Source organism: Rutidosis leptorrhynchoides, chromosome 6, assembly GCF_046630445.1.
Source record: "Rutidosis leptorrhynchoides isolate AG116_Rl617_1_P2 chromosome 6, CSIRO_AGI_Rlap_v1, whole genome shotgun sequence".
NCBI classification, from domain to species: domain Eukaryota; kingdom Viridiplantae; phylum Streptophyta; class Magnoliopsida; order Asterales; family Asteraceae; genus Rutidosis; species Rutidosis leptorrhynchoides.
Window position 1 is genome coordinate 3,068,192 of NC_092338.1, and position 6,488 is coordinate 3,074,679.

Genomic DNA, 6,488 nt, shown 5'->3' on the forward strand with positions numbered 1-6,488 from the left:
GGGCTTGAGTCCTACAAGGTAGAAAATCAAACAAAACTAACTAGTGAGCATAAGTAAATTACTAAGTGTAATTAAGCAACCAAAAGCCCAAGTAATTGTCATTATAAAATAACAATTAGTATTACGTAGTCATAATATTCCAATTATGACCAAAGTCAAACGTGTAACAAAATACATAGCTCGTTTTAAACATCAAGTGATACTAACGGTCATAAAAGCATTCGGGGATCAAGTTAAGTAACTAAGTACTTAATGACACGTTGTATGGTATGAACGAAAGTAATTAATCATGAAATAAGATCCCAGAATATAATATAGCTCAGTACGCACAAATACGCAGTTTCGCATAAAGTAATAAGCACAGATACAAGTCAAAAAAGTCGAGTCGTTACATTACCCACCTGTTAATGAAAATTTCATCCCGAAATTTTAAGCTGAGGTAGACGGTAGAGTTGTGAAGAGGTGAGGATACTTCTGCATCATTCGATCCTCTCGCTCCCAAGTAAACTCAGGTCCTCGTTTAGCATTCCAATGGACTCGGACAATTGGAATCTTGTTGAGTTTCAAGGTCTTGACCTCACGGTCCATAATTTCAACAGGTTCTCCCACGAAGTGGAGTTTATCATCAATCGTAAGCTCCTTAAGTGGTATGACAAGTTCTGGTTCAGCAAGACATTTCTTCAGATTCGACACGTGGAAAGTGGGATGAACTGCACTCAACTGAGTCGGAAGATCCAAATGGTAAGCAACGGGTCCAACACGTTCCAAGACTTCAAAAGGACCAATGTGAAATGTCCCGTTCTTATTGATTAAAAACGTTCCATATTAATTGATTTCGTTGCGAGGTTTTGACCTCTATATGAGACGTTTTTCAAAGACTGCATTCATTTTAAAACAAACCATAACCTTTATTTCATCAATAAAGGTTTAAAAAGCTTTGCGTAGATTATCAAATATTGATAATCTAAAATATCCTGTTTACACACGACCATTACATAATGGTTTACAATACAAATATGTTACAACAAAATAAGTTTCTTGAATGCAGTTTTTACACAATATCATACAAGCATGGACTCCAAATCTCGTCCTTATTTAAGTATGCGACAGCGGAAGCTCTTAATAATCACCTGAGAATAAACATGCTTAAAACGTCAACAAAAATGTTGGTGAGTTATAGGTTTAACCTATATATATCAAATCATAATAATAGACCACAAGATTTCATATTTCAATACACATCCCATACATAGAGATAAAAATCATTCATATGGTGAACACCTGGTAACCGACATTAACAAGATGCATATATAAGAATATCCCCATCATTCCGGGACACCCTTCGGATATGATATAAATTTCGAAGTACTAAAGCATCCGGTACTTTGGATGTGGCTTGTTGGGCCCGATAGATCTATCTTTAGGATTCGCGTCAATTAGGGTGTCTGTTCCCTAATTCTTAGATTACCAGACTTAATAAAAAGGGGCATATTCGATTTTGATAATTCAACCATAGAATGTAGTTTCACGTACTTGTGTCTATTTTATAAATCATTTATAAAACCTGCATGTATTCTCATCCCATAAATATTAGATTTTAAAAGTGGGACTATAACTCACTTTCACAGATTTTTACTTCGTCGGGAAGTAAGACTTGGCCACTGTTGATTCACGAACCTATAACAATATATACATATATATTAAAGTATGTTCAAAATATATTTACAACACTTTTAATATATTTTGATGTTTTAAGTTTATTAAGTCAGCTGTCCTCGTTAGTAACCTACAACTAGTTGTCCACAGTTAGATGTACAGAAATAAATCGATAAATATTATCTTGAATCAATCCACGACCCAGTGTATACGTATCTCAGTATTGATCACAACTCAAACTATATATATTTTGGAATCAACCTCAACCCTGTATAGCTAACTCCAACATTCACATATAGAGTGTCTATGGTTGTTCCGAAATATATATAGATGTGTCGACATGATAGGTCGAAACATTGTATACGTGTCTATGGTATCTCAAGATTACATAATATACAATACAAGTTGATTAAGTTATGGTTGGAATAGATTTGTTACCAATTTTCACGTAGCTAAAATGAGAAAAATTATCCAATCTTGTTTTACCAATAACTTCTTCATTTTAAATCCGTTTTGAGTGAATCAAATTGCTATGGTTTCATATTGAACTTTATTTTATGAATCTAAACAGAAAAAGTATAGGTTTATAGTTGGAAAAATAAGTTACAAGTCGTTTTTGTAAAGGTAGTAATTTCAGTCGAAAGAACGACGTCTAGATGACCATTTTAGAAAACATACTTCCACTTTGAGTTTAACCATAATTTTTGGATATAGTTTCATGTTCATAATAAAAATCATTTTCTCAGAATAACAACTTTTAAATCAAAGTTTATCATAGTTTTTAATTAACTAACCCAAAACAGCCCGCGGTGTTACTACGACGGCGTAAATCCGGTTTTACGGTGTTTTTCGTGTTTCCAGGTTTTAAATCATTAAGTTAGCATATCATATAGATATAGAACATGTGTTTATTTGATTTTAAAAGTCAAGTTAGAAGGATTAACTTTTGTTTGCGAACAAGTTTAGAATTAACTAAACTTTGTTCTAGTGATTACAAGTTTAAACCTTCGAATAAGATAGCTTTATATGTATGAATCGAATGATGTTATGAACATCATTACTACCTTAAGTTCCTTGGATAAACCTACTGGAAAAGAGAAAAATGGATCTAGCTTCAATGGATCCTTGGATGGCTCGAAGTTCTTGAAGCAGAATCATGACACGAAAACAAGTTCAAGTAAGATCATCACTTGAAATAAGATTGTTATAGTTATAGAAATTGAACCAAAGTTTGAATATGATTATTACCTTGTATTAGAATGATAACCTACTGTAAGAAACAAAGATTTCTTGAGGTTGGATGATCACCTTACAAGATTGGAAGTGAGCTAGCAAACTTGAAAGTATTCTTGATTTTATGAAACTAGAACTTTTGGAATTTATGAAGAACACTTAGAACTTGAAGATAGAACTTGAGAGAGATCAATTAGATGAAGAAAATTGAAGAATGAAAGTGTTTGTAGGTGTTTTTGGTCGTTGGTGTATGGATTAGATATAAAGGATATGTAATTTTGTTTTCATGTAAATAAGTCATGAATGATTACTCATATTTTTGTAATTTTATGAGATATTTCATGCTAGTTGCCAAATGATGGTTCCCACATGTGTTAGGTGACTCACATGGGCTGCTAAGAGCTGATCATTGGAGTGTATATACCAATAGTACATACATCTAAAAGCTGTGTATTGTACGAGTACGAATACGGGTGCATACGAGTAGAATTGTTGATGAAACTGAACGAGGATGTAATTGTAAGTATTTTTGTTAAGTAGAAGTATTTTGATAAGTGTCTTGAAGTCTTTCAAAAGTGTATGAATACATATTAAAACACTACATGTATATACATTTTAACTGAGTCGTTAAGTCATCGTTAGTCGTTATATGTAAATGTTGTTTTGAAACCTTTAGGTTAACGATCTTGTTAAATGTTGTTAACCCAATGTTTATAATATCAAAAGAGATTTTAAATTATTATATTATCATGATATTATGATGTACGAATATCTATTAATATGATATATATACATTAAATGTCGTTACAACGATAATCGTTACATATATGTCTCGTTTCAAAATCATTAAGTTAGTAGTCTTGTTTTTACATATGTAGTTCATTGTTAATATACTTAATGATATGTTTACTTATCATAATATCATGTTAACTATATATATAACCATATATATGTCATCATATAGTTTTTACAAGTTTTGACGTTCGTGAATCACCGGTCAACTTGGGTGGTCAATTGTCTATATGAAACCTATTTCAATTAATCAAGTCTTAAAAAGTTTGATTGATTAACATGTTGGAAACATTTAATCATGTAAATATCAATCTCAATTAATATATATAAACATGGAAAAGTTCGGGTCACTACAGTACCTACCCGTTAAATAAATTTCGTCCCGAAATTTTAAGCTGTTGAAGGTGTGGACGAATCTTCTGGAAATAGATGCGGGTATTTCTTCTTCATCTGATCTTCACGCTCCCAGGTGAACTTGGGTCCTCTACGAGCATTCCATCGAACCTTAACAATTGGTATCTTGTTTTGCTTAAGTCTTTTAACCTCACGATCCATTATTTCGACGGGTTCTTCGATGAATTGGAGTTTTTTGTTGATTTGGATTTCATCTAACGGAATAGTGAGATCTTCTTTAGCAAAACATTTCTTCAAATTCGAGACGTGGAAAGTGTTATGTACAGCCGCGAGTTGTTGAGGTAACTCAAGTCGGTAAGCTACTAGTCCGACACGATCAATAATCTTGAATGGTCCAATATACCTTGGATTTAATTTCCCTCGTTTACCAAATCGAACGAAGCCTTTCCAAGGTGCAACTTTAAGCATGACCATCTCTCCAATTTCAAATTCTATATCTTTTCTTTTAATGTCAGCGTAGCTCTTTTGTCGACTTTGGGCGGTTTTCAACCGTTGTTGAATTTGGATGATCTTCTCGGTAGTTTCTTGTATAATCTCCGGACCCGTAATCTGTCTATCCCCCACTTCACTCCAACAAATCGGAGACCTGCACTTTCTACCATAAAGTGCTTCAAACGGCGCCATCTCAATGCTTGAATGGTAGCTGTTGTTGTAGGAAAATTCTGCTAACGGTAGATGTCGATCCCAACTGTTTCCGAAATCAATAACACATGCTCGTAGCATGTCTTCAAGCGTTTGTATCGTCCTTTCGCTCTGCCCATCAGTTTGTGGATGATAGGCAGTACTCATGTCTAGACGAGTTCCTAATGCTTGCTGTAATGTCTGCCAGAATCTTGAAATAAATCTGCCATCCCTATCAGAGATAATAGAGATTGGTATTCCATGTCTGGAGACGACTTCCTTCAAATACAGTCGTGCTAACTTCTCCATCTTGTCATCTTCTCTTATTGGCAGGAAGTGTGATGATTTGGTGAGACGATCAACTATTACCCAAATAGTATCAAAACCACTTGCAGTCCTTGGCAATTTAGTGATGAAATCCATGGTAATGTTTTCCCATTTCCATTCCGGGATTTCGGGTTGTTGAAGTAGACCTGATGGTTTCTGATGCTCAGCTTTGACCTTAGAACACGTCAAACATTCTCCTACGTATTTAGCAACATCGGCTTTCATACCCGGCCACCAAAAATGTTTCTTGAGATCCTTGTACATCTTCCCCGTTCCAGGATGTATTGAGTATCTGGTTTTATGAGCTTCTCTAAGTACCATTTCTCTCATATCTCCAAATTTTGGTACCCAAATCCTTTCAGCCCTATACCGGGTTCCGTCTTCATGAATATTAAGATGCTTCTCCGATCCTTTGGGTATTTCATCCTTTAAATTTCCCTCTTTTAAAACTCCTTGTTGAGCCTCCTTTATTTGAGTAGTAAGGTTATTATGAATCATTATATTCATAGATTTTACTCGAATAGGTTCTCTGTCCTTCCTGCTCAAGGCATCGGCTACCATATTTGCCTTCCCCGGGTGGTAACGAATCTCAAAGTCGTAATCATTCAACAATTCAATCCACCTACGCTGCCTCATATTCAGTTGTTTCTGATTAAATATGTGTTGAAGACTTTTGTGGTCAGTATATATAATACTTTTGACCCCATATAAGTAGTGCCTCCAAGTCTTTAATGCAAAAACAATCGCGCCTAATTCCAAATCATGCGTCGTATAATTTTGTTCGTGAATCTTCAATTGTCTAGACGCATAAGCAATCACCTTCATTCGTTGCATTAATACACAACCGAGACCTTGCTTTGATGCGTCACAATAAATCACAAAATCATCATTCCCTTCAGGCAATGACAATATAGGTGCCGTAGTTAGCTGTTTCTTCAATAACTGAAACGCTTTCTCTTGTTCATCATTCCATTCAAATTTCTTCCCTTTATGCGTTAATGCAGTCAAGGGTTTTGCTATTCTGGAAAAGTCTTGGATGAACCTTCTGTAGTAACCAGCTAGTCCTAAAAACTGGCGTATGTGTTTCGGAGTTTTCGGGGTTTCCCACTTTTCAACAGTTTCTATCTTTGCCGGATCCACCTTAATACCTTCTTTGTTCACTATGTGGCCGAGGAATTGAACTTCTTCCAACCAAAATGCACACTTTGAAAACTTAGCGTACAATTCTTCCTTCCTCAATACTTCTAACACCTTTCTCAAATGTTCACCATGTTCTTGGTCATTCTTTGAGTAAATAAGTATGTCATCAATGAAAACAATGACAAACTTGTCAAGGTATGGTCCACACACTCGGTTCATAAGGTCCATGAACATAGCTGGTGCATTAGTTAAACCAAACGGCATGACCATAAACTCGTAATGACCGTAACGTGTTCTGAAAGCAG